We start from the raw sequence: 8,204 nt of genomic DNA on the forward strand, positions 1-8,204 counted from the left end.
GAGCTTTCCAGTTGTAAACGTATTAGTAAATTTGGGGAGATAAGAAATTTTACTTGTCCACTGTAAATAATTTTTTAAAAACCCTGTAGTGAAGAAGATGTCAACTTCCGAAGCTGATATGTAAAGCATATTGAAACCCAATCATTTAACCCCAGAGCCCTGAACAAATTCTGAGATCTGATTTATGAGATTTGAGGTGTGGGTCTGCTGAAACAAACTTGAGGGAGTCTCAATTGTTGATGAGTCACAGAGTTGTAGAGCAGAGCCATGATCTCAGAAGAGCCCAAATCACTAAATATGTATTGTATGTACAATCTGGGATCAAAGTAACCCAGGCGGCAAGTTATTTGCTCTTTGTGAGGTGTGATAGAGTCTCTAAACTTTGTATCTCTTGTTTCTTAAAAGAATCAGTGAGTTATTTCCAGAGAGATATGAGACATCTACCTCATCAGAAGCAAGGCCTCCCTGGCCTATAGTGTGGTTTGGCCGGATGATCCAGGGTCCAACATTTCAGCCAGTTGGGGGCCCTTTCCAAGGTCATTTTTGAGAAGAGCATTCCCTGGCTGCATTTAGTATAGAATGGAAATTTCGTTTGCAGTTTCCTGCCATAAACTATGCTCATGTCTTGTCACAAAGTATCACAAGATACTATTCTATCCCTCCATCCTGTCTCATTTCCCAATATCCTGATTGATGTTATTGTGCTTTAAGGCAAGAGAGATTCCCTTTAAACCATCTTTCAAAGGTGATTTCCACCCTCACTTTTTCTCTAAGCCTTATTACCCAGCCTAAGAGCTCCAAATTTATGCCAGCTTTTAAGAAAGTGGCTCTCTCTGGATTCTTTGGAGCCTGAACAGCTAGAAAGAAACACTGCTGCTGTCTATTTCAAGCCCCTCACTTTGCTTATGAAGAAATGGAGAGGCAAAGAGGTCAAAGGGCACGCTCTGTCATCTCCACCTACTGGTTATAGCTGTTTGCCTTATGTAAATGGTGTGAAGAGGGATTCAAACAGAACGGGCAGGTAATAAATCCACAAAGTAAAAAAGATGTCCATGTTCTAACTGTCATGATGGCTATTCTTTTTTTTTTTTTTTAAGATTTTATTTATTTATTTATTTGACAGACAGATCACAAGTAGGCAGAGAGAGAGAGAGAGAGAGAGGAGGAAGCAGGCTCCCCGCTGAGCAGAGAGCCCGATGTGGGGCTCGATCCCAGGACCCTGGGATCATGACCTGAGCCGAAGCAGAGGCTTTAACCCACTGAGCCACCCTGGCGCTCCATGATGGCTATTCTTAAGTAATCTCTCTCTCTCTCTCTCTCTCTCAGAGGGGGAAAACAAACATCTTCTTTCTTAAAACAACAACAACAACAACAACAAAAACCCTATGGGTACTGTATTTTTTTTTTGAGGTCTTCTCCAACTTCAGTTTAAATGTCTAGACACCCAGAAATATTTCAAGGTGGATTGTAAAGGATTCCTTAGCAAAGATTCTGTTTCTCAAAACGCAGGATAACCAATCCAGGGTAAAGCTTCAAAGGGTCTTTATTTCCAAATAGACTTTTGAGTGGTTTTTCTTAGCTGAAGAGGCAGACAAGGGAGATTACAGCATGATGTTCATAAAGGCTTTGGCTGTGGCCCTATCTCTGGCTTATCAAAGAGACGTCTGGATCCTCTTGGGGCCCAGATAGAGCTTCAGAAGATACACAATGAAGTATTTCAAGTTTGAAAGTACTCTTTATCCCTTTTTGTCATGCATTTTTTCCTAGTTACTTCATTTCTTTCTTTCCCTTTCTTTTCTGATAAGTGGAGTGTTAGAAGAAGCTCAATGTAACATTGAACGCAGCACTTCTCTGGTATGTGAGTATTAATAGTCCTTAACAGTCACCACGAATGGCTGCCCGGCTTCTGCCCGACCACGTCCAACTTATTCTGGAGTCCATTGCACTTGGAGCTTGTTCTGCTTCTTCTTTCTTGTTCTGTTCTGCTCTTTTTTTTTTTTTTTTAAATAGAAATATTTACCTATCTACCATTAATGTGTCTTTTGGTCAATTTTCACCCATGGGCATTGTTTTATTCCTCTGAAGTGATCCAATGCAGTTTTTGTTGAAAACGATGTATGGATCTCTCCTCTTTCTGCTTGTGCTTCTGGAAGAGGCATGACAGCACTTTGTTCTTTTTCAAAGACGTGTGTTGAGAGATAGGATCTGTCATCCCCTAGGAAAATGGTCGGATGGATTTGCTTGGACACTATCATGAAAGAGTGGGATTTTCTATGGATAGGTTTCCTCTCCTGCAATGCAACCCACAAAGGGCAGACATCATCTGGTGCTTCTTTGTGTTGCCCTGGGGAGCTGGCACAAGAAAATGCTGGTGTTGTTGGGGCTGTGATTGCTGTGATGAACCGTCCTCTGTCTCTGAGCCTCACGTCTTCTGCCAGCATTCGTGAAACTGTGTCCAGCTAAACTGTCAGCTTCCAAGTACAGTAAAACCTCAGCTCCTTCATAGCTCCTGACGTATCAGCATTCCCCCAGGATTTAAAAAAAAAAAAAAAGACAGTTCTTTTAACCATCTCCTATGGTCAGGTGTTTCGAATCATCTCTTGCTCTTATCAAACATTCTGGATGCTCTTCGGTTTAACTCTGTCTCTGCTGCCTAGAAAGGAAAATAACCATCCACACGCAGTCTGACTAAAATGAGTGAAAACAAATTGTCCTTTATTTTGTTCTGAAAGCCACAAGTTGTGAGGCAGCCCAAGATGAAATGATCTTTTTGGCAGTTTGTTGCTGTTGATCCATACCGAATTCACCATCAACCTAAACTCTGGGGCCTTCTCATTGACACCAAGGGGAAAATTAATGTATGCCAATGTTATGTCAAATGTAAGTTCCCACCCTATTCTTGTACAGGTTTTAAGTTTTGCACCTGAGTCCAGGAATTTAAATTTTCCCGGTTGTGATTTCGCTGTATTCCATTTGGACTACCATTCTAGGCTTTTTATAACGTGATTCCTTCATTATCCTCTTCCGTGGGCTCACCATCTTTGCAACATCCATAAATCGGCAGAGTAAGCCATCTATATATTTATCCAAATTAATGATGAAACTTGGAGCATCTTGGAGCTGAGGGGAGAGCCCCGGGCCACGCCATGGACATCTCAGTGTGTTTCAGGCATCAGCTGGCAGCGGGGATAGTAAGCAACTGTTCCCCACAGAAGCTCCATGGAGATGCTCCATGGAGACGATCAGTGAGGGGTGAGCAGGAAGCATGAGGACTCATTTAAGTCTGCAGCAGAGCTTAAGATGACAGGGAAACCACCAAAGTGATATTTGTGTAACTTGCAGTGCTCAGCTGACACGTTAGGGATCCAAATTGGCAAGTGGGAGTCACACAAATGTCAATAAGGGACTGGATCCACATTCCCTCCGGCTTAAGACTCAGAGGCAGTGAAAAGACTTTTGGCGACACCCACCTCTCTGCCCAACCGCTGTCACTCTGGTTTACATGAAAATGATCATGTAATAAGCTGCCTGAGGAAAACTTGTCCCCCTGTGGCAGAGATCATCAATCATATGTTAATCCACATCAGAAGGCACGGACTAAGGAAAGTGCTCCTGCCTGGTTCCCCCGCAGCCTGGGTTCATTACTGGTTCAACGATGACAAGGGAGCTGGGAAGCTTTCTGAAGTCACTTAATTCCTCTGGGCCTCACTTTCTTTACTTGTAAATTGAGAGGTTTAGACTGTTAAATCTCCAAATATCCTTTTACTTCTTAAAAAAACATCTATAGCTAGAAATTGGGGAATCCTTTATGGAATGCCAATATGAAAGGCACTTGAAGGAATCTGATGCTATGCCCAGGTCACATGGCCAGTTGGGGGGCAAAGTGAACATGTGAACCCAGTTTACCTTGAATGCTCCCCTTTCTACAAAATAGCACTAGGAGTCAGACCAAGAGCGAAAACTCTAAAAATAAGTGAAATCCCAGAAATAGAAATCACATTTTCTAGAAATACTTATTGAACCAACATTCTGCTGAAAGTTTAGTTGTTATTATTATTATTCTTAAGAAACTACCTGGAAACGAGGTTTTTAAGGGCTAGAAAGTGGCCTTGGCCACGGCTTGGAGGTTGTCTTAATATAGTGAGTTTTGTTTTGTTTCCGATACTCAGCCTAGTCACATTCAGGCTCCAAACCTCACTAAATTTGTGACCTTGGGAGAATGGGTTACCTTTCTTAGGGCTCATTTTCTCATCTGTACAATGGTATGAGATTCCTAGCATCTGTGATGCCACCCCGTTTGTTTGTTTGTTTTGCAAGGACTAAATGAGAAGTTGAGACTAGTACTTGACTAGCAAGCTTTTAACAAATTTTGGCTTAATGACTATGACAATGTGGGTGGGGTCTTTTATTGGCATAGCTCACTGAGATGCTAATTTAGATATGTGTCCTTTAGCTATATGCTTCAAACACAAAACTCTGCCATTAAAAACTAGGTCATTGAGGGCAAATTTGATAAAATTGTGCTTTTGTGATGATTTCATTTATTTTTCCAAGTTGAGGATATAATGTGGAAAATGTCCATTTTAAGTGATGACTCCTTCGAGCTCTGCTCATGTTATAATAAAAGATTTAACTTTGGAACTAGCATAGACCTCTAGGCACTGAGACACAAGCTTTCTCTTTTTCCATTCCCCAGAGGTACTCTTTCATCATAAGATTTTTTTTTCTTTACGAGAGCCAACTTGCAAAATCTTTGGAAGCAGAAAGGGTTCACTCTCAGGTTTCTCATCATTGTTTTGCTGGTGACCTTGATAAAGTCAGTTGAATTCCTTCATGGTCCCTCATAAAATGGAAATAATTAATGGGACGATTTAGCAAATCATCAATGATCTTTTTTTTGAAGGCTTAAAATCCTGCCTTCATATTAAATATCAAAATATGAATATTTAAAAATAATGACTTTCTGTTTGTGTTCCAAAAAGAAGTAAATTAAGCACACATTTTATTGATAAAACAAGAACATTGCACATGGTGCCAATGCTACTTTTGTAGTCCCTGTGTGACATATTTGATGCTGAAACTCTGGAGAATTGATTGTGGATGTTTTCTAGCAGGATAATCCCTGCCCCTTGCCAGCCTGCCTCCCCTCTAAGATAAGTAAAGGCTGTTGCCACTATTTTTAGTTTTAAATTAGTTTTAAATAGGGAAAACATTAATCTTATGATTACCCTCCTCGCAGAGTTCCAAGACTGAGCTTTCACGGAGGTCACACTGTTCCTTTGAGTGATCTGTAACTGAAGTTTCAAAGAATACCCAGGAATGAAACTATGTGTTTATTTAAATATCTCACCAAGGAGGGCAAAATATGAGAATGATATGTCCTCTAACTTTTGCAAAGGAATTCTTGGCAATAACTCAGGCTGACTCCTTAAAATTGGATAGCTCTGCTCAGGACGTTGGACAGTTTTCCAGGATATCAGGTTATTGGACGTGGCTTTTTGTAGTGAGGTTTCTATGGGGCAAACGCCTCTGGGGAGAAACCTCCTATTGGTGAATGCTTGCTATAGGATATACCACTGGGAGGCTCAGTGGAGTAACTCCCATGGTCAGCTGCTATCACCATCCCCACCCCCCACCCAGTGAAGTTTCTCAAAATGTCATCTCTCCCTTTTGCGCTAGGAAGTACCTGCCTATTTCCTTGGTTGTTCTGCATTATCAGGTCATTTTCTACCTTTGCTTACATTTCTGGGAAATTTCAATTAAAGAAGCAAAAGCTTCCAAAAGCTGCAAAATCACATTTTTCATTAATCTATTATATTAATTCATTCATCAACCTGTATCACTAGTGCCTAAGGGGTATCAGGCCCTTGTTAGGTTTACAGAGATAAACACAGAGCGCAGACCCTTAAGGGGCATACACTCTAGGTGGGAAGCAGGAAGAAACTCAGATTCTGATGACTCACTAGTTAGTAATTTTTGAGGAAGTTAGCATTTTGATAAAATTTTGCCCAAGGTGCCTCTTGAATTAAATTTGTGTGGGTTTTTTTTTTTTTTCAAGATTTTATTTATTTATGAGAGAGAGAGAGAGAGAGAGAGAACACAGAGGTAGAGGGAGAAGAAGTAGATTCCCTGCTGAGTGGAGAGCCTGACATGGGACTCAATCTTAGGACCCTGAGATCATGACTGGAGTCAAAGGCAGATGCTTAACTGACTGAGTCACCTGGATGCCCTGATTTGTGTTTTAATATACCTTCTAGAGACAATAAATTACACTCTATTACTTTTTGAATGGATATAATTTTAAAGCATTTCATAAAATTCAGTAAAATACAATATATGAGCAAATGTTACTGATATATGTAAATGTCTTGAAATGAGGTATTCATATCCCAGAACTACCCAATGATTCATTTCTAGAAACGTCTTTCAAGTGGATTTAAAGAAAACCTTTGAATTTAGGCCAAATGAAGAATTGTAAATTCTAGGAAGTTGAATTAAAGCAAGCAAATAGTGGGAAAAAGAGTTATCCAGGTAATCCAGACCCCTTCTCCCCTAAGGAACCAGTGGTAAAGTCTATAAAGGGGGAGAGGGTTGATATTCAGATTACCTGATCTGTAAACAATATCCACACCATCTGAAAGCTCTGATTAATTTCAGGATAAGGATTACTGTTATCATCCTTATCTACCTCCCTCATATTTCCTAGCCACCATACTGCTTTAGATATAACAAATGTGCACTAATTATTTGTCACATAGCACCGAAGCAAATTTAGTTGGGTGCCCAAATGTCTACTTATCACTGTGGCCACTAACTACTGGTGGTGATAAACTTCCATCCTCTGATTCTCAAGGTCAAAAGCATGGCAGGCTTGTGACTGCCTTTTTTTTTTTTTTTTTACCCCCCTTTCTACCATTCTCTCCCATTTAAAAAATTACTAGTAGGCCCTCTGTGAGCAAATTTTGTTTTTTGTTTGGGCTTTTCCTCAGGGTTACTTTTCATTAGGGATAAATTTTGCTGTCTAACCATCTTTTGAGCCCTATGTAAATGACATATTTAAAAACAGAACTATATTAATGGTTCTGTCCCTTTTAAGCTAATCCCATCTTATATTAAATTTCAGCTTTTTAAAAGTCACTTCCCAGCCCCAGTTGGAAATGGAATTTAGTATAATAAACATTTACTTAATAAACATACCAGGACAGAAGAATTGGAGTGATAGATTATCTTACATTTAAACATCCACTGGCAAAAACTAACTAACTCTTTTTCAGTTTAACTTGACTGAATCTTTTTGGCCGGAAGCCTTTCTGCACTCAGCTGAACTGGCACTCTTCATATTTTAAAGAGACACATGGATTTCCAAACTTAATCTTTAAACCCCTTACAGCTTGGTCTCTGTTATAATTCACTAATTCCCTTCTGCTTGTTCAAATGAAAGGAAAGGCTTACAGAGGAGGGATGAAATTATTTTGTTAAAAAAATCAATAACACACTTTAAAATGAATGTGGGGCCTTTTTGTTCAAGGAGATCAAAATTCATTGCATTATGCCTTATGCTTTTTACATTCTCATGCATCTGTTTTCTCATACTACCAATCTGATAGCCAAGGCTCAAAGTTGTTATGCCATTTTCCTTTGTTCAATCATTTATCTGACAAAAAAAGCATGGAGAGTTTCCTGTGTGGAAGGCATTGTACTGGATGTACATCGTGTCAGCATGATTGGCTTTGAAAATCTAGGAAGAAAACTAAGGATCACAAATGTCCAACAGACTACAGAATGAGTATGGGCAAAGAAAGATGGATTCCTGCTGGTTGGTAACGATGAAGGAAGTGCCATTTATCTGAGATCTTGAAGAGTAGGTGAACTTTCAGTAAGCCAAACCAGAAGAAAGAGGAAGAATGAATGACGTGACTTAAGAGGCCTAGGTCTGGAAAGTAGTAGATCTGAGTTCTGGCCATTGTCAGAAACTCTTTTCATGAGCTTTAGGACCACAGAGTCTTCATTTACAATCAGGGATTTGACTAGGTGTTCTTCAACACCCTTCCCCACCTCCCAGCATTACCATTTCGTGGCCTTGATGGGGCGTGGAATTAGTACGGATTGTCTGGAATGAGCAATAATCAGAAGGAGCTGGTGTGTGGGGGTCCATGTTGAAAGAGAGAGTAATAGAGTTTGATCTTAAATATCATACTGAGATT

The sequence above is a fragment of the Lutra lutra genome, chromosome 5 (genome assembly GCF_902655055.1).
Source record: "Lutra lutra chromosome 5, mLutLut1.2, whole genome shotgun sequence".
NCBI classification, from domain to species: domain Eukaryota; kingdom Metazoa; phylum Chordata; class Mammalia; order Carnivora; family Mustelidae; genus Lutra; species Lutra lutra.